Source organism: Triticum urartu, chromosome 6 (assembly GCF_003073215.2).
Source record: "Triticum urartu cultivar G1812 chromosome 6, Tu2.1, whole genome shotgun sequence".
Lineage (NCBI taxonomy): Eukaryota > Viridiplantae > Streptophyta > Magnoliopsida > Poales > Poaceae > Triticum > Triticum urartu.
Window position 1 is genome coordinate 469,512,451 of NC_053027.1, and position 21,044 is coordinate 469,533,494.

Consider the following 21,044-nt stretch of genomic DNA (forward strand, 5'->3'; position numbering starts at 1 on the left):
CGTTCCACGATAAAGTTACTGCGCGCAGTAACTCCACGGGAATCCCAACCGTCCACCGGGGCCGCAGCGGATCCACTCGGGCGCCGAGGCGCGGTAGTGGCGGGCCCCGCCTATGGGCTTGTCCCGTCGCGCGCGTAGGCTGGCAGGACGGCCCAGCCACGTGCCATCGCGTGACAGGCCTAGAATGGGCGGCAGCCTAGAGGCTTAGCTAGCACGCCACTTAAATCCCGCCGCGACGTTCGAAATACTGTGCGAGTCGGAATTGAGTAAGTCCGAATCGAGCGAGTCCGACTCCTTCTAGTCGGCCCGGCAGAAGTCCATCAAAGACCATGTGTTGAGCACCCGGAAAGAGAAACTGCTGAGGCTTCTCGGCCGATCGGTCGCGGCGCCTCACCAGCTTCGGGGACTACTGTCGGAGTAATGGGCCGCGGGTAGGCCAACCCGAGCCCCAGAATCTTTCAAGACATTGGGGCAGGATGCGCCCCTCAAGACCCTAGGACGAAGAGCCTCCTTCTGAGGAGTCGACGGCAAGACGGCCGACTGACCACCCACGGCCGAGTCCCAGGGACGACTTCAGGGAAAGCCGACTCCTGACTAGCGACTTCCAGAGAAGCCGGCTTTGGGGAGTTGGCCTGCGACTCCAACAAACCCCATGACCTCATCAAAGGGGACGAGGCAGGGGCGTGGCTACAGCGAAGCCCACCCCCGCCCCTTACCAAGGGCAGGCATGGCCACAGCACGCCGTACCCCGGAAGATCTCCGTGCGGCGTGGCACTGTTGTCATGCCGGCCCTGACATCAGCACCGCAGGGCCGAATCCTGCACCCACGACAGCTTGTCTGTACGGCCTAGAGACAGCAGGCCCCACCAGTCAGTGAGACCTCAGGAGACGGCAGAAGAACCACCAGTCAGACCCGTCGGGAGTCGGCCCGGGGGAGTCGGCCGAGCCCTCCCCTGGGGCCCACGCGCCATTAATCAAGAAGTGATGGGGAGTGGCGACAGTGATCGCCCGCCGGGCGGCGGGGCTGTTGCCACGACCTCATGATCAAGCCCGTGTCATCAGAAGCACGGCTACAGTAATCAGCAGCCGGCAAGACCCGCCCGCGGCGGACGCGGCCTGTCAGCTCCGTACCAGGCCAGTCGGTGGGGCCCGCCAGTCGGTCGGCAAAGAAGACGGAGGCTAGAGGCACTGACGGCTGGGCCCGCGTCTAGCCGGATTACCATTGTACCCCTAGGGGTAGGCCTATATAAACCCCCCAGGGCACCCATGCAAAGGTTGGAACCCAGTAGCTCTAGAGCATAACAAATAAAAGGGAGAGTGCTAGCCTTGCCCTCTCCTGCCACCAAGAAACAGCTCAAGGAGCAACCGTGTAAGCACTTTGCCATAGTGATCATGCGGAGACCCCGCAGAGCAGCAGTAGGGGTATTATCTCCCCGGAGAGCCCTGAAGCTGGGTAAGATTCACCGGCGTGCATGTCTTCGCCTCATCCCGTTTCCAGGCACCGGCGACGTTCTACTCGCCCCCACCATGATAAGCCATCCTTTGGCATATGTCGCACCCAACCCCCGACATGAACCGACCTACACAGCGTGCCCGGGCCGGACTCCTCCCACCCGAGGCCTTTATAAGCCGCCCCCGGGCGCTAGTTTTGCACCTCGCCCCGCCCTTGCCCTGTAGCAGCGCCGCCGCCTCCCGCCAGCGCCGCCACCGCCAGCGGCGGTGATCGCCGGAATAGTGAAGGTAAAAAATATTTACTTTTATTTTTTTTGACAGGGACCTATCCGCGATTATTTTTGTCGCAGATTAGTCCCTCATCTTAAAACCTTCGTACCTTTTTGCTCGTTTGTCCAAACGCAGTGAAACCAACGCCTAAATCTTCGTCTCGAGCCCCTCTACAAATTAAACCAACTTGAACAAGGTTTTGAAAACTTTTTAATCTGTTTCAAACAGATTTGATTCGAATCTTCTTTTGATCATATCTTTTTATCCGTAACTCCGTTTGAGTTGATTCTTTTTGCAAATTAAAGCTCTTGACCTAAACTTTCTGATAAGGCAAAATTCACATAGTTTTGGTACTGTTAGAAATTGTTTTATGTTGCAAGAGCTATTTGCTTGGTTTTGATGTTTTTCGAATCGACTTCTTCGATCTTTCTGGTCTTTTAAGTGATTGCTTATGTGTGGTTACTATTGCTTGATTACGATAGATTGACCGGAGTGTGATGAGCAGAGCTATCAAGATTTTTGAGTGCGAATCATCTTCATCAACATTGTAGGCAAGTTCACACTTTGATCATACCTCTTTAATACCCAGTTTTTATTGCATTAGATCAAACCTCCAACATTGCATGATTAGGATCTAATTAAATTGTGGGATGGGAAGTAGTTGAGGTAGTACCTATTACCTGTTTATTATCAAACCCTTGGGAGTACTATTACGTTATGCTTAGATTGCCATGCTATGCTCGTAGACGTGGATTGGGTTTTGAGAGTATTCATGACAGATGTGAGATTGTTAATTAATGGTTTACTTAAGGTGGCAACTTAAACACACATCTGGGTGGATTGAGGCACCTGGGTATTCCAGGATTGCCTGTCTAGGCACCTGGGTAGACCAGGATTGCCTGTTTTTTTGGACCACCACCCAGGCTCAAAGGGATCATGAGATTATTCATACTATAAACTTCCGTGTGCAGCCACAAGCTACTATGGGCTCTAGCATAGTTGACTAAGTCGTGCGAACTCTTACAATGGTAGACTAGCAGATGTAGGGGATGTAGGTGGTACGGTCTACCCGGTCGTAAGGTGCTAGCGCTTCTGAAAGACTATGTCTCGGTCATCCGTTTCTCAAACACCATGTAGTGCGAGAAATCCAACGGAGGCGATCGAGTCTTGTGGGGAAAAGTGTGCAACCTCTGCAGAGTGTATAAACTAATCATGATTAGTCGTGTCCCCAGTTATGGACGTCTTGAGTATCTAGTACCTGGATTATCATGTGAATCTCATCACGTTACTTTAAATGAATATTGTTGGGTTTTTAATGATGATGCTTAATTGGGATTGAGAATGCTGTCAACCATTCTCAATGTTTAACAACCACCATGATAGTTAAATAAAATTTATTCCTTTGCAGTAGGGAAAATTGGCTTTTCGCAAAAACCTTATAACCGTAGAGCTTTTCCACCAGCCATATATGCATGTAGTGATAGCCATTATTCATCATTGCTCTACAGTGTGAATTTGCCAGTACATTCAATGTACTGACCCTTTGTGGCTGCAACGTCTCATGTTGCAGGATTATCTTACGACGAGTAAGTGATACGTTAGGGTTACAATTTCTACACTCAACTTTGCCGTTGGTGTTGATGGGAATCCACAACCTTGTTACTTCCGCTATTTGGATCGTGGTAATAGTATTTACGTTATTTTATACATGTGATTTACCTCTGTTATAAATCCTCGAGTAGTGTGTGTGTCAGCATACCGATCCAGGGATGACACTTAAGCACAGAGACTTGATCCATTCGGGTCGGGTCGCTACAAGATGGTATCAGAGCACATGTTGACTATAGGACGTGACCCTAGAAACTGGCAAGCCCATAGAAAGGATTTTCTCTAAAACTTTCTTTTTCAAAAGGATCTTTTACCTCTCTTGTCTTCTGAGCTTATTCGAATAGTCCCTTTAGTGAGACTATACCCTTTCCCCCTTTTTGACCACACGAAGATTCGACGGATGAGACCACTTCAAGAAGTACAAGATATCGGACAACTAAGACCATTTGGAATGAAGAGGATTTTACTATACATTATGATAATGGAAACTACAGTGGTTGAAGACTCCGAAGACTAGGAGATTTGAAGGCTCTGAAGAATTCCCAGATTTTTATGACCTAGGAAGGCTACCCTTATGGAACTTGGCAGACTATGGAAGTTTTCAATACCCGAGATCAAGGTGTATCAGAGAAAGACCGGAGCATGTAGAGTTAAGAACTCAAGGATTTGTCAAGAAAACCCTAAGGCAGGAGATATCAACTATGGAATGATAGCTCATGGAAATGACAAGAGCAGAAACACAGCTATCCATGAAGTTATCTCCCGCTTATGCTATTGTCACCGTGCTGAGTTAAGCATGTATATGCATGGAAGGATTGGATGGTAGAAGGCTGATGGAGCACCCATCAGCAATATGAAGTTTTAACCTTAGCCGGTGTATCACCAGGATCTGGAGTATTACATCAAGAAGTTAAGATGGAGCCACAAGAAGTCGTACTTGAAAGGAAGCATTTCGTAAAGAACTCGGGACCTAGAAGCTGAAAGTAGCCAAGCTGGAGGAGCAAAACCTCGAGATACAGGAGATTAGTCAGGAATGGAAGGACCGTAGTGCCATGGTTCATGTCAAGGATGTTGAAACCCAGAAGTTTGGAACGCAACTCCAAAAATATTGAAGGAGGTCACGAGAAACTTCGCGTCAACAGAGATGATCTAGCAAAAAGGACTTGAGAAAGACAAGCATGATCGGAACAAGCCATTGGAGGCATGAACAAGACTTGAAGAGTTTGGCGGTTTTGAAGATTTATTGACTTTAGAAGACCAAACCGCTGTTATACCTACGTTAGATGCGACGTTTGTGAGTTGTCATTTGTTTGTTGTTTTCCGACAGCCACAATAAAATCTGCCTTTTCAAAACTGTTGTTTGTATTGTGTGTATCCCTCTCGACCTCTCTTATCCCACCCCAAAACCCATGGACCCAATAGAGGATGAATAGAGATGAGCCCATATGTTTCTGGACCAATGACTCAATTGGAGACGGGCCGATGGATTCAGAACATGGAGGATCACATGGAGAATAACACTATAGCCAGAAAGGACGTGGCCCAGCATGCTATTCAGTGCTTTGTAAGAGTTGTTGCTACTTGGTGGAGGATGTACCAAACCATCAATGGATGGCAAAGAGTAACCACTTGGGAAAAATTTAAGTTGACTCTGCAAATATCTCGTCTTGTGTCCCAGAAGTTGAGGCCTTATGGAAAGGATATGGAGAAACCTTGTGCAGACAAGCTTTGAGGAGAAATAGGACACAACCATAAAAAAACAAGGACGAATACCCTCATAATCATAGGATTACCAAAGGAGTTAGCCGAGGATCTCAGGGAACTTCGGTTGGAGATTGTTCCCAAAGGTTTTGTTGCAGCAATGGAAGTTCAGTCTACATTGTTGGGAAAGATCCGTGAAGCTCAGAAGGATGACAAAGAGATTGCTGATGTAAAAGAGAGGATGAGCAAAGGAAAGGCCAAAGGTTTTCGTAAGGATGAGCACGACACCTTATGGATCGAGGACCATGTATATGTGCCCAACAATGCAAAGATCAGGAAGTTAATACTTCAGGAGGCTCATGACTCACCATACTCGATACACCCCGAAAACACCAAGATGTATTTGGATTTGAAGGAACGTTTCTGGTGGACGGGGATGAAGAAGGATATTGCCGAGTATGTAGCCGTATGTGATGTATGTCAGAGAGTGAAGGCAGAGCATCAGAAGCCAGCTAGATTGTTACAGCCTATGCCGATACCCGAATGGAAGAGGGATAAACTTGGCATGGATTTTTTTACCAGAATTCCCAGAACCCGAACGGTACATGATTCTATCTGGGTAGTAGTTGATTAGCTTGACCAAAGTGGCTCACTTTATCCCAGTAAAAACCACATATACAAATGAGAAGTTGGCCAAGATATATTTGACCAGGATCGTATGTCTGCATGGAGTTCCAAGGACCATCGTATCAGATAGAGGAACACAGTTTACCTCAAAATTTTGGAATCAGCAGCACCAGACCTTGGGTACTAGGCTAGAGTTCAGTACACCCTTTCATCCACAGACAGAAGGATAAATCGAGAGAGTCAAACAGATTCTGGAGGACATGTTGGGAGCTTGTGCATTAGATTATGGATCCAGTTGGGATAATAATTTTCCTTACACGGAGTTCTCATACAACAACAGTTACCAAGCCATTTTGAAGATGGCCCCTTTTGAAGCTTTGTATGGGAGAAGGAGCCAGACACCGTTGATGTGGGATGAAGTTGGAGACCGTCAGTTGTTTGGACCAAATGTGATCAAGGAGTCAGAAGAACATGATAAGTTGATTCGAGATAGACTGAAGGTAGCTTAGTCTAGACAGAAGAGTTATGCAGACTCAAAAACGCAAGGAGGTAGTTTATGAAATTGGAGACAGAGCATGTCTTTGTGTGTCCCCTCTACGAGGAGTTAATAGATTTGGAGTTAAGGGAAAGTTGGCCCCGAGATTTGTAGGACCATACCGAGTTTTGGAGAGTATGGGAGAAGTGGCCAACAAGTTGGAGTCACCCAAAGGACTGTCAAGAGTTCATGATGTGTTTCACGTTTCCCAGTTGAAGAAGTGCTATGCAGGAGATTTTAGTAATTAGAGGACCAATAAAGTTAGCATCCTTAGTACTGATTGGATCTTATGAGTTGTTACTCTGTGAAGGAAGATTTTGACCGTTTTCGAGGATATGAGAAATATGGTCTATGGATGAGTTTGTGTCATTTTAAGGGTGGTAGTACCCTGTGAGGACACTTGACCCATGGAAAGGAGAATGATATACCACGAAGTGGATTTTTGACAAAATAAGAATGAGTCTTGTTTCGGTATGTGGGATATTCCACGAGAAGGAAGAGATGAATTACTATTGGATATAAAGGAGGTATGATGTTGGAAATATGGATCAATGGAAATTCCATGATGAGTCTGAGTAATCACGTCTTAGTTTGGTACCAACAGAAGGAAGGAAGACAGTACAACTGGATGGATTTTAGTATACTAGGAAGCTGGAAGTTGGATGTTGGATTAGAGATCCATTGCCTTGATGATGAGTTCAAGGTTTGCAAGTGATGAGATGGGCCATAACCCACAGGCCCCAGAACCTGCCAAGAAGCAAGCACACTCTTGCTGAAGGAAAAACCCTGGAAGGAGTTACGTTTTATCGATAGACAATCTTATAGGAATTACGCAAAACCTGAGAGTTGTGAAGGAATGATAGATGGTTGTTTGGCTTGCAGAATCTATGGATTTATCCGAACTTGGTTCGTCGACAAGAGAAATTCTGAAATGCTTGTGAGGATGACCGAGTGTTAGAATGCGAGATTCGCTAAACCGTATACAAGGTAATGATTTGGGTGCGAGATGGATTGATCACCATACCGACTTACTCTTATTATTCACCTTGCTATGTGGGATTGTAAATCTGAGTGACTTACCTATAGTAAAGAGACGACGATCAAAACCTTGTTTGAACTTAGAATGGTATAAGTATTTTTCCCTTGTACACGGCAGTTGTTGCCAACCGTAGGTTATACGGTGAGATTCAACCCAGACCCATTTCCTGCAGGAGAAACCATAAATTGTTGACCACCATGAGATATCGATAGTTGTTTAGTTTTGGCGCCAGACCCGTCAGCTAAGAAGACCCAATCTCGGAATAACCTTACCAAGAGGAAAGGACAGAAGAATTGAGGAAAAGGTTATGCCACTACCGGAAGAGCCCAGAGAAGGAATTTGCCGAGAACCTGAGAAGACCGGCCCCGTCAAGAATAAGGATGGAGTATATGAGTATTGATGGGACCATAACAATGTTTCTAAAGGTGGTAGCACCCCAAACACCCTGTGATGATCGATGGATTTTGAGAAGACCCCAAACCCAACCTATTTCTTTCTAGCCTCTCCGAATCTCGAGGATGAGATTCATTTTAAGGGTGGTAGGTTTGTAACAACCCAAAATTCTAAATTTTGGAATGTTATGATAAATAGATAGATTTGATTGTTTGTTTGATTGATTGACTGAAAGTGAGTGAAATTCGAAGCTTTTTGAAAGTTAAATGAGAAGGAATAAAAGGACTTTCCCAAACTTTCACATTTGCATTTTATGATCTCCTAAATTCAAATTATTTTCAACTACAAAACCCTAGAGAGAACATGATATGACTTCTTCCATTTAATTAAATGAAAAGGGTTTTTGAAAATATTTGAATTCCATTTGGAAACATTTCCAAATCAAAAACTTTATGCAACTCAATGATTTTCATGAGAGAAGATAAAATGACTTCTTCAAATTATATGAAATATGAGTTGGAAGTTTCAAAGAAATCCAATTTAACGTCATTTTGAAAATAAATTTCAATTTGGATGTTACCATATGGATTATTCATTTGCATTCTTTATTTTTATGCATTTTGTTTTATTTGATTTGGTGATCCAGAAAACCTAAGCAACTCAAGGACCAACATGAGAGAGTTGGGGTTTTATTTAAAATTCATTTTGAACTTAATTCAAATATGAAACTGGATCTATTTTGACCGTATTAAATTCTTTCCGATTATTTCTCAAAATAAAATAAAGAGAGAGGATAATAGGACTTCCTCAAAAATACCTGAGAAATATTGGAAAAGTAATTTAGAGTCAAAATAATTTTATTGGATTTTTATTCGGATTTTATTCAGAGTTTATTTTATTAATTTAGGAAAAAAATGCATTTTTCAAAGTATTTATTTTGGTCCGGAAAAATGTTCACTTAGTCGTAAATATTTCTAGAAGACCATAGAAATTTATTTCATAATTTTTGGACTCCGTTTGATATTTCTTTTCTCTGTTAAAAAAATGAACCGACCTACACAGCGTGCCCGGGTCGGACTCCTCCCACCCGAGGCCTTTATAAGCCGCCCCCGGGCGCTAGTTTTGCACCTCGCCCCGCCCTTGCCCTGTAGTAGCGCCGCCGCCTCTCGCCAGCGCCGCCGCCGCCGGCGGTGATCGCCGGAATAGTGAAGGTAAAAAAAACTTATTTTTTTTATTTTTTTGACAGGGACCTATCCGCGATTATTTTTGTCGCAGATTAGTCCCTGATCTTAAAACCTTCGTACCTTTTTGCTCGTTTGTCCAAACGCAGTGAAATCAATGCCTAAATCTTCGTCTCGAGCCCCTCTACAAATTAAACCAACTTGAACAAGATTTTGAAAACTTATTGAATCTGTTTCAAACAGATTTGATTCGAATCTTCTTTTGATCATATCTTTTTATCCGTAACTCCGTTTGAGTTGATTCTTTTTGCAGATTAAAGCTCTTGACCTAAACTTTCTGATAAGGCCAAATTCACATAGTTTTGGTACTGTTAGAAATTGTTTTATGTTGCAAGAGCTATTTGCTTGGTTTTGATGTTTTCCGAATCGACTTCTTCGATCTTTCTGGTCTTTTGAGTGATTGCTTATGTGTGGTTACTATTGCTTGATTACGATAGATTGACCAGAGTGTGACGAGTAGAGCTATCAAGATTTTTGAGTGCGAATCATCTTCATCAACATTGCAGGCAAGTTCACACTTTGATCATACCTCTTTCATACCCAGTTTTTATTGCATTAGATCAAACCTCCAACATTGCATGATTAGGATCTAATTAAATTGTGGGATGGGAAGTAGTTGAGGTAGTACCTATTGTTGGAAATATGCCCTAGAGGCAATAATAAATTGATTATTATTATATTTCCTTGTTCATGATAATCGTTTATTATCCATGCTATAATTGTATTGATAGGAAACTCAGATACATGTGTGGATACATAGACAACACCATGTCCCTAGTCAAGCCTCTAGTTGACTAGCTCGTTGATCAATAGATGGTTACGGTTTCCTAACCATGGACATTGGATGTCGTTGATAACGGGATCACATCATTAGGAGAATGATGTGATGGACAAGACCTAATCCTAAGCCTAGCACAAAGATCGTATAGTTCGTATGCTAAAGCTTTTCTAATGTCAAGTATCATTTCCTTAGACCATGAGATTGTGCAACTCCCGGATACCGTAGGAATGCTTTGGGTGTATCAAACGTCACAACGTAACTGGGTGACTATAAAGGTGCATTACAGGTATCTCCGAAAGTGTCTGTTGGGTTGGCACGAATCGAGACTGGGATTTGTCACTCCGTGTAAGCGGAGAGGTATCTCTGGGCCCACTCGGTAGGACATCATCATATGCGTGCAATGTGACCAAGGAGTTGATCACGGGATGATGTGTTACGGAACGAGTAAAGAGACTTGCCAGTAACGAGATTGAACAAGGTATCGGGATACCGACGATCGAATCTCAGGCAAGTATCGTACCGCTAGACAAAGGGAATTGTATACGGGATTGATTAAGTCCTTGACATCGTGGTTCATCCGATGAGATCATCGTGGAACATGTGGGAAGCCAACATGGGTATCCAGATCCCGCTGTTGGTTATTGACCGGAGAACGTCTCGGTCATGTCTGCATGTCGTCCCGAACCCGTAGGGTCTACACACTTAAGGTTCGTGACGCTAGGGTTATAAGGATATTTAGTATGCGGTAACCCGAAAGTTGTTCGGAGTCCCGGATGAGATCCCGGACGTCACGAGGAGGTCCGGAAATGGTCCGAGTAAAGATATATATAGGAAGTGCTATTTCGGCCATCGGGACCAAGTTTCGGGTCACCGTATTGTACCGGGAACCACCGGAGGGTCCGGGGGTCCAACCGGTGGGGCCACCTGCCCCGGGGGCCACATGGGCTGTAGGGGTGAGCCGTGGCCTATATGGGCCAAAGGGCACCAGCCCCAAGAAGGCCCATGCGCCAAGAGAAGAGAAAAAAGGAGAGTCCTAAAGGGGGAAGGCACCTCCGAGGTGCCTTGGGGAGGATGGACTCCTCCCCCCCTTGGCCGCACCCTTCCTTGGAGGAAGGGGCAAGGGCTGCGCCTCCCCCTCTCCCTTGGCCCTATATATAGTGGGGAAAAGGAGGAGCAAACCAATCTAAGGCCTGGCGCCTCCCTCTCCCTCCCGTGACACATCTTCCTCCTCCCGCAGCGCTTAGCGAAGCCCTGTTGGAATCCCGCTACTTCCACCACGCCGTCGTGCTGCTGGATCTCCATCAACCTCTCCCTCCTCCTTGCTGGATCAAGGCATGGGAGACGTCTCCGTTCCGTACGTGTGTTGAACGCGGAGGTGCCGTCCGTTCGGCGCTAGGATCATCGGTGATTTGAATCACGACGAGTACGACTCCATCAACCCCGTTCTCTTGAACGCTTCCGCGCGCGATCTACAAGGGTATGTAGATCCACTCCTCCCTCATTGCTAGATGACTCCATAGATTGATCTTGGTGACACGTAGGAAAATTTTGAATTTATGCTACGTTCCCCAACAGTGGCATCATAAGCTAGGTCTATTGCGTAGTTTCTATGCACGAGTAGAACACAAAGTAGTTGTGGGCGTTGATTTTGTTCAATATGCTTGCCGTTACTAGTCTTATCTTGATTCAGCGGCATCGTGGGATGAAGCGGCCCGGACCAACCTTACACGTACTCTTACGTGAGACCGGTTCCACTGACAAACATGCACTAGTTGCATAAGGTGGCTAGCGGGTGTCTGTCTCTCCCACTTTAGTCGGATCGGATTCGATGAACAGGGTCCTTATGAAGGGTAAATAGCAATTGGCATATCACGTTGTGGTTTTGCATAGGTAAGAAACGTTCTTACTAGAAACCCATAGCAGCCACGTAAAACATGCAAACAACAATTAGAGGACGTCTAACTTGTTTTTGCAGGGTATGCTATGTGATGTGATATGGCCAAAAGGATGTGATGAATGATATATGTGATGTATGAGATTGATCATGTTCTTGTCGAGGGAATCACGACTTGCATGTCGATGACGAGACAACTTCAAGAAGACACGATGATGGAGATCATGATGATGGAGATCATGGTGTCATACCGGTGACAAGATGATCATGGAGCCCCAAGATGGAGATCAAAGGAGCTATATGATATTGGCCATATCATGTCACTATTATTTGATTGCATATGATGTTTATCATGTTTATACATCTTATTTGCTTAGAACGACGGTAGTAAATAAGATAATCCCTCATTAAAATTTCAAGAAGTGTTCTCCCCTAACTGTGCACTGTTGCTACAGTTCGTCGTTTCGAAGCACGCCGTGATGATCGGGTGTGATAGATCCTTACGTTCACATACAACGGGTGTAAGACAGTTTTACACAGCAAAAACACTTAGGGTTAACTTGACGAGCCTAGCATGTACAGACATGGCCTCGGAACACGGAAGACCGAAAGGTCGAGCATGAGTCGTATAGAAGATACGATCAACATGAAGATGTTCACCGACGTTGACTAGTCCGTCTCACGTGATGATCGGACACGGCCTAGTTCACTCGGATCATGTAATCACTTAGATGACTAGAGGGATGTCTATCTAAGTGGGAGTTCATAAGATGAACTTAATTATCCTGAACATAGTCAAAGGATTTTGCAAATTATGTCGTAGCTCACGCTATAGTTCTACTGTTTAGATATGTTCCTAGAGAAAAAAAAATTAGTTGAAAGTTGATAGTACCAATTATGCGGACTAGGTCCGTAAACTGAGGATTGTCCTCATTGCTTCTTAGAAGGCTCATGTCCTTAATGCACCGCTCAGTGTGCTGAACCTCGAACGTCGTCTGTGGATGTTGCGAACATCTGACATACACGTTTTGATAACTACGTGATAGTTCTGTTAAACGGTTTAGAGTTGAGGCACCTAAGACGTTTTGAAACGTCACGAAACATATGAGATGTTTCGAGGGCTGAAATTGGGATTTCAGGCTCGTGCCCACGTCAAGAGGTATAAGACCTCCGATGATTTTCTTAGCCTGCAAACTAAGGGAGAAAAGCTCAATTGTTGAGCTTGTGCTCAGATTGTCTGAGTACAACAATCATTTGAATCCAGTGGGAGTTGATCTCCCAGATAAGATAGTGATGTTTCTCCGAAGTCATTACCACCAAGCTGCTAGAGCTTCGTGATGAACTATAATATATCAGGGACATATATGATGATCCTTGAGATATTCGCGATGTTTGACACCACAAAAGTAGAAATCAAGAAGGAGCATCAATCGTTGATGGTTGGTGAAACCACTAGTTTCAAGAAGGGCAAGGGAACAAAGGGATACTTCATAAAACGGCAATTCAGCTGCTGCTCTAGTGAAGAAACCCAAGGTTGAACCCAAACCCGAGACTAAGTGCTTCTGTAATAAGGGGAACAGCCACTAGAGCAGAATTACCCTAGATACTTGGTAGATTAGAAGGCTGGCAAGGTCGATAGAAGTATATTGGATATACATTATGTTAATGTGTACTTTACTAGTACTCCTAGTAGCACCAGGGTATTAGATACCGGTTCGGTTGCTAAGTGTTAGTAACTCGAAATAAAAGCTACGGAATAAACGGAGACTAGCTAAAGGTGAGCTGACGATATGTGTTTCCAATGTTGATATGATCAAGCATCGCACGCTCCCTCTACCATCGAGATTGGTATTAAAACCTAAATAATTGTTATTTGGTGTTTGCGTTGAGCATAGACATGATTGGATTATGTCTATCGCAATACGGTTATTCATTTAAGGAGAATAATGGTTACTCTGTTTATTTGAATAATACCTTCAATGGTTCTTACACCTAAAATGAATGGTTTATTGAATCTCGATCGTAGTGATACACATGTTCATGCCAAAAGATATAAGATAGTAATGATAGTACCACCTACTTGTGGCACTGCCACGTAAGTCATATCGGTATAAAACGCATGAAGAAGCTCCATGTTGATGGATCTTTGGGCTCACTCGTTTTTGAAAAGTTTGAGACATGCGAACCATGTCTATTGGTGTATATGCATGAAGAAACTCCATGCAAATGGAGCGTTTGGACTCACTTGATTTTGAATCACTTGAGACATGCAAATCATACCACATGGGCAAGATGACTGAAAGCCTCGTTTTCAGTAAAATGGAACTAGAAAGCAACTTGTTGGAAGTAATACATTTTGATGTGTGCAATCCAATGAGTGCTGAGGCATGTAGTGGATATCGTTATGTTCTTACTTCACAGATGATTTGAGTAGATGTTGAGTATATTTACTTGATGAATCACGAGTCTGAATTATTGAAAGGTTCAAGTAATTTCAGGGTGAAGTTGAAAGATCGTCGTGACAAGAGGATAAAATATCTATGATATGATCATAGAGATGAATATCTGAATTACGAGTTTGGCACAGAATTAAGACATTGTGGAAATTGTTTCACAACTAATACAGCCTGGAACACCATAGTGTGATGGTGTGTCCGAACATCATAACTGCACCCTATAGGATATGATGCATACCATGATGTCTCTTATCGAATTACCACAATAGTTTATGGGTTAGGCATTAAAGACAACCACATTCACTTTAAATAGGGCACCACGTAATTCCGATGAGATGACACCATATGAACTATGGTTTAGAGAAACCTAAGCTGTCATTTCTTAAAAGTTTGGGGCTGCGACGCTTATGTGAAAAAGTTTCAGGCTGATAAGCTCGAACCCAAAGCGGATAAATGCATCTTCATAGGACACCCAAATCAGTTGGGTATGCCTCCTGTCTCAGATCCGAAAGCAATAAGGGATTGTTTCTAGAATCGGGTCCTTTCTCGAGGAAAAGTTTCTCTCGAAAGAATTGAGTGGGAGGATGGTGGAGACTTGATGAGGTTATTGAACCGTCACTTCAACTAGTGTGTGACAGGGCACAGGGAGTTGTTCCTGTGGCACCTACACCAATTGAAGTGGAAGCTTATGATATTGATCATGAGACTTCGGATCAAGTCACTCCCAAACCTCGTGGGATGACAAGGATGCGTACTACTTCAGAGTGGTACGTAATCATGTCTTGGAAGTCATGTTGCTAGACAACAATGAACCTACGAGCTATGGAGAAGCGATGGTGGGCCCGGATTCCGATAAATGGCTCGAGGCCATATAATCCGAGAGAGGATCCATATATGAAAACAAAGTGTAGACTTTGTAAGAACTACTTGATGGTCGTAAGGCTGTTAGGTACATATGGATTTTAAAGGAAGACGGACAATGATGGTAAGTATCACCGTTAAGAAAGCTTGACTTGTCGTTAAGATGTTTTCCGACAAGTTCAAGGAGTTGACTACGGTGAGAATTTCTCACTCGCAGCGATGCTAAGAGTCTGTTGGAATTATATTAGCGATTACTGCATTATTTATGAAATCTTGCAGATAGGATGTCAAAACATTGTTTCCTCGACGATTTTCTTGAGGAAAGGTTGTATGTGATACAACCGGAAGGTTTTGTCAATCCTGAAAGATGCTAATAAGTATGCAAAGCTCCAGCAATCCTTCTGAGGACTGGAGTAAGCATCTCGGAGTTGGAATGTATGCTTTGATGATGATCAAAGATTTTGGGTTTATACAAAGTTTATGAGAAACTTGTATTTCCAAAGAAGTGAGTGGGAGTACTATAGAATTTCTGATGAATATATGTTGTTGATCGGAAATGACGTAGAATTTCTGGAAAGCATATAGGGTTATTTGGAAAGTGTTTTTCAATGGAAAGCCTAGATTAAGCTACTTGAGAATTGAGCATCAAGATCTATAAGGATAGATCAAAACGCTTAATAGTACTTTCAAAATGAGCACATACCATGACATGATCTTGAAGGTGTTCAAGATGGATCAGTCAAAGAAGGAGTTCTTGCCTGAGTTGTAAGGTATGAAGTTAAGACTTAAAGCTTGACCACGGCAGAATAGAGAAAGGACGAAGGTCGTCCCCTATGCTTTTAACGTAGGCTCTACAGTATGCTATGCTGTGTACCGCACCTGAAGTGTGCCTTGCCATGAGTCAGTCAAGGGGTACAAGAGTGATCCATGAATGGATCACAGGACAGCGGTCAAAGTTATCCTTAGTAACTAGTGGACTAAGGAAGTTTCTCGGTTATGGAGGTGGTAAAAAGAGTTCGTCGTAAAGGGTTACGTCGATGCAAGCTTAACACCTATCCGGATAGCTCTGAGTAGAGATACCGGATGCATATAATGGAGCAACAATTTAGAATAGCTCCAAGTAGAACAGTTATTTGGAATAGCTCCAAATAGAGCGTGGTAGCTACATCTAGGAGATGACATAGAGATTTGTAAAGCACACACGGATCTGAAAGGTTCGGACCCGTTGACTAAAACCTCTCTCACAAGCAACATGATCAAACCTAAAACTCATTAAGTGTTAATCACATAGTGATGTGAACTAGACTACTGACTCTAGTAAACTCTTGGGTGTTAGTCACATGGCGATGTGACCTGTGAGTGTTAATCACATGGCGATGTGAACTAGATTATTGACTCTAGTGCAAGTGGGAGACTGTTGGAAATATGCCCTAGAGGCAATAATAAATTGATTATTATTATATTTCCTTGTTCATGATAATCGTTTATTATCCATGCTATAATTGTATTGATAGGAAACTCAGATACATGTGTGGATACATAGACAACACCATGTCCCTAGTGAGCCTCTAGTTGACTAGCTCGTTGATCAATAGATGGTTATGGTTTCCTAACCATGGACATTGGATGTCGTTGATAACGGGATCACATCATTAGGAGAATGATGTGATGGACAAGACCTAATCCTAAGCCTAGCACAAAGATCGTATAGTTCGTATGCTATAGCTTTTCTAATGTCAAGTATCATTTCCTTAGACCATGATATTGTGCAACTCCCGGATACCGTAGGAATGCTTTGGGTGTATCAAACGTCACAACGTAACTGGGTGACTATAAAGGTGCACTACAGGTATCTCCGAAAGTGTCTGTTGGGTTGGCACGAATCGAGACTGGGATTTGTCACTCCGTGTAAACGGAGAGGTATCTCTGGGCCCACTCGGTAGGACATCATCATATGCGCAATGTGACCAAGGAGTTGATCACGGGATGATGTGTTACGGAACGAGTAAAGAGACTTGCCGGTAACGAGATTGAACTAGGTATTGGATACCGACGATCGAATCTCGGGCAAGTAACATACCGATAGACAAAGGGAATTGTATACGGGATTGATTAAGTCCTTGACATCGTGGTTCATCCGATGAGATCATCGTGGAACATGTGGGAGCCAACATGGGTATCCAGATCCCGCTGTTGGTTATTGACCGGAGAACGTCTCGGTCATGTCTGCATGTCTCCCGAACCCGTAGGGTCTACACACTTAAGGTTCGGTGACGCTAGGGTTATGGAGATATTAGTATGCGGTAACCCGAAAGTTGTTCGGAGTCCCGGATGAGATCCCGGACGTCACGAGGAGTTCCGGAATGGTCCGGAGGTAAAGAATTATATATAGGAAGTGCTATTTCGGCCATCGGGACAAGTTTCGGGGTCACCGGTATTGTACCGGGACCACCGGAAGGGTCCTGGGGGTCCACCGGGTGGGGCCACCTGCCCCAGGGGGCCACATGGGCTGTAGGGGGTGTGCCTTGGCCTACATGGGCCAAGGGCACCAGCCCCAAGAGGCCCATGCGCCAAGAGAAGAGAAAAAAGGGAGAGTCCTAAAGGGGGAAGGCACCTCCGAGGTGCCTTGGGGAGGATGGACTCCTCCCCCCCTTGGCCGCACCCTTCCTTGGAGGAAGGGGCAAGGGCTGCGCCTCCCCCTCTCCCTTGGCCCTATATATAGTGGGGAAAAGGAGGAGCAAACATACCTGAGCCCTGGCACCTCCCTCTCCCTCCCGTGACACATCTTCCTCCTCCCGCAGCGCTTAGCGAAGCCCTGTTGGAATCCCGCTACTTCCACCACGCCGTCGTGCTGCTGGATCTCCATCAACCTCTCCCTCCTCCTTGCTGGATCAAGGCATGGGAGACGTCTCCGTTCCGTACGTGTGTTGAACGCGGAGGTGCCGTCCGTTCGGCGCTAGGATCATCGGTGATTTGAATCACGACGAGTACGACTCCATCAACCCCGTTCTCTTGAACGCTTCCGCGCGCGATCTACAAGGGTATGTAGATCCAATCCTCCCTCATTGCTAGATGACTCCATAGATTGATCTTGGTGACACGTAGGAAAATTTTGAATTTATGCTACGTTCCCCAACACCTATTACCTGTTTATTATCAAACCCTTGGGAGTACTATTACGTTATGCTTAGATTGCCATGCTATGCTCGTAGACGTGGATTGAGTTTTGAGAGTATTCATGACAGATGTGAGATTGTTAATTAATGGTTTACTTAAGGTGGCAACTTAAACACACATCTGGGTGGATTGAGGCACCTGGGTATTTCAGCATTACCTGTCTAGGCACCTGGGTAGACCAGGATTGCCTGTTTTTTTGGACCGCCACCCAGGCTCAAAGGGATCATGAGATTATTCATACTAGAAACTTCCGTGTGCAGCCACAAGATACTATGGGCTCTAGCATAGTTGACTAAGTCGTGCGAACTCTTACAATGGTAGACTAGCAGATGTAGGGGATGTAGGTGGTACGGTCTACCCGATCGTAAGGTGCTAGCGCTTCTGAAAGACTATGTCTCGGTCATCCGTTTCTCAAACACCGTGTAGTGCGAGAAATCCAACGGAGGCAATCGAGTCTTGTGGGGAAAAGTGCGCAACCTCTGTAGAGTGTATAAACTAATCATGATTAGCCGTGTCCCCGGTTATGGACGTCTTGAGTATCTAGTACCTGGATTATCATGTGAATCTCATCACGTTGTTTTAAATGAATATTGTTGGGTTTTAATGATGATGCTTAATTGGGATTGAGAATGCTGTCAACCATTCTCAATGTTTAACAACCACCATGATAGTTAAATAAAATTTATTCCTTTGTAGTAGGGAAAAATTGGCTTTTCGCAAAAACCTTATAACCGTAGAGCTTTTCCACCAGCCATATATGCATGTAGTGATAGCCATTATTCATCATTGCTCTACAGTGTGAATTTGCCAGTACATTCAATGTACTGACCCTTTGTGGCTACAACGTCTCATTTTGCAGGATTATCTTACGACGAGTAAGTGCTACGTTAGGGTTATGATTTCTACACTCAACTTTGCCGTTGGTGTTGATGGGAATCCACAACCTTGTTACTTCCGCTATTTGGATCGAGGTAATAGTATTTACGTTATTTTATACATGTAATTTACCTCTGTTATAAATCCTCGAGTACTGTGTGTGTCAGCATACCGATCTAGGGATGACACTTAAGCATAGAGACTTGATCCATTCGGGTCGGGTCGCTACAATATCAATCAAAGTATCCCAAATTTCCTTTGCATTCTCAAGACGGCTGATTCTGTTGAATTTTTCGGGGCACAATCCGTTGAAGAAAATATCACAAGTTTGAGCATTGTATTGCAGTATCTTTAACTTTTTTGCGGTAGCTTCACGGTCCGGTTCTCTCCCATCAAAAAATTCACCTTGCAAGTCAATGCACACAATAGCCCAAACGGCGGGGTTATGTCCAAGAATATGCATTTTCATCTTATGCTTCCAACTAGCAAAATTAGTACCATCAAAGTAAGGACCTCTACGGTGGTAATTTCCCTCGCTAGACGCCATACTCTCCTAGGTTGTGAAACCAAGGCTATGACCACCAAAAGCTATGTAAATCAAAGCAAATGGAGACTAAAGCTCCGATACCACTTGTAGGATCGAAAGTATGTCTAGAGGGGGGGTGATTAGACTACTTGACCAAATAAAAATCTAGCCTTTTCTCAATTTTAATTCTTGGCAGATTTTAGCAACTTAGCACAAGTCAAGCAGTCAACCTACACATGCAATTCTAAGAGTATAGCAGCGGAAAGTAAAACAATTGCATATGAAGGTAAAGGGAGGAGTTTGGAGGGAGCAAACACAATGTAGACACGGAGATTTTTGGCGTGGTTCCGATAGGTGGTGCTATCGTACATCCACGTTGATGGAGACTTCAACCCACGAAGGGTAACGGTTGCGCGAGTCCATGGAGGGCTCCACCCACGAAGGGTCCACGAAGAAGCAACCTTGTCTATCCCACCATGGCTGTCGCCCACGAAGGACTTGCTCACTAGGGTAGATCTTCACGAAGTAGGTGATCTCATTGCACATACAAACTCCTTGGTTCAACTCCACAATCTTGACAGAGGCTCCCAAGTGATACCTAACCAATCTAGGAGACACCACTCTCCAAGAGGTAACGAATGGTGTGTTGGTGATGAACTCCTTGCTCTTGTGCTTCAAATGATAGTCTCTCCAACACTCAGCTCTATCTCATAGGATTGGATTTGGTAGAAAAATGATTTGAGTGGAAAGCAACTTGGGGAAGGCTAGAGATCAAGATTTATGTGGTTGGAATGGAATATCTTGACCTCAACACAAGTGTAGGTGGTTCTCTCTCAGAAAATGTATGTTGGAAGTGTAGGCATGTTCTGATGGCTATCTCTCTAATGAAGAGTGGGTGGAGGGGTATATATAGCCTCCACACAAAATCTAACCGTTACACACAAATCACCAAACTCGGTGAGACCGAATCATACAACTCGGTCAGACCGATTTAGTTCATATTGTGGCCGTTAGGGTTTTCGGCGGGACCGACATGTCAACTCGGTGAGACCGATTTCGTTAGGGTTAGGGAATAACGTAATCTCGATGAGACCGATTACACAAACTCGGTGGGACCGATTTTGGTAATAGACAAACAGAGAGTTGGTCAGGCAAACTCGGTGGGACCGATTCGCTCATCTCGATTGTACCGAAACGTTACGAAAGGGAAACAGAGAGTTTGCATTGCAATCTTGGTGGGACCGATCGCTCATCTTGGTTTGACCGAAACGTTACGAAGGGAAACAAAGAGATTACAATCCCATCTCGGTGATACCGAGATCCCTATCGGTAAGACCGAAAAGATTAGGGATTCTGGCAGTGGCTATGTCAACTGAACTCGGTGGGTCCGGATAGACAGTTTCGGTGGGGCCGAGTTTGACTTTTGGTTTGGGACATATGTGGATGTGAGAAAGTAGTTGAGGGTTTTTGGAGCATATCACTAAGCACTTTGAGCAAGAAACTCATTAAGCAACACCTCACCCCCTCTTGATAGTATTGGCTTTTTCTATGGACTCAATGTGATCTTGGATCACTTAAAATAAAAAATATAGAGTCCTGAGCTTTGA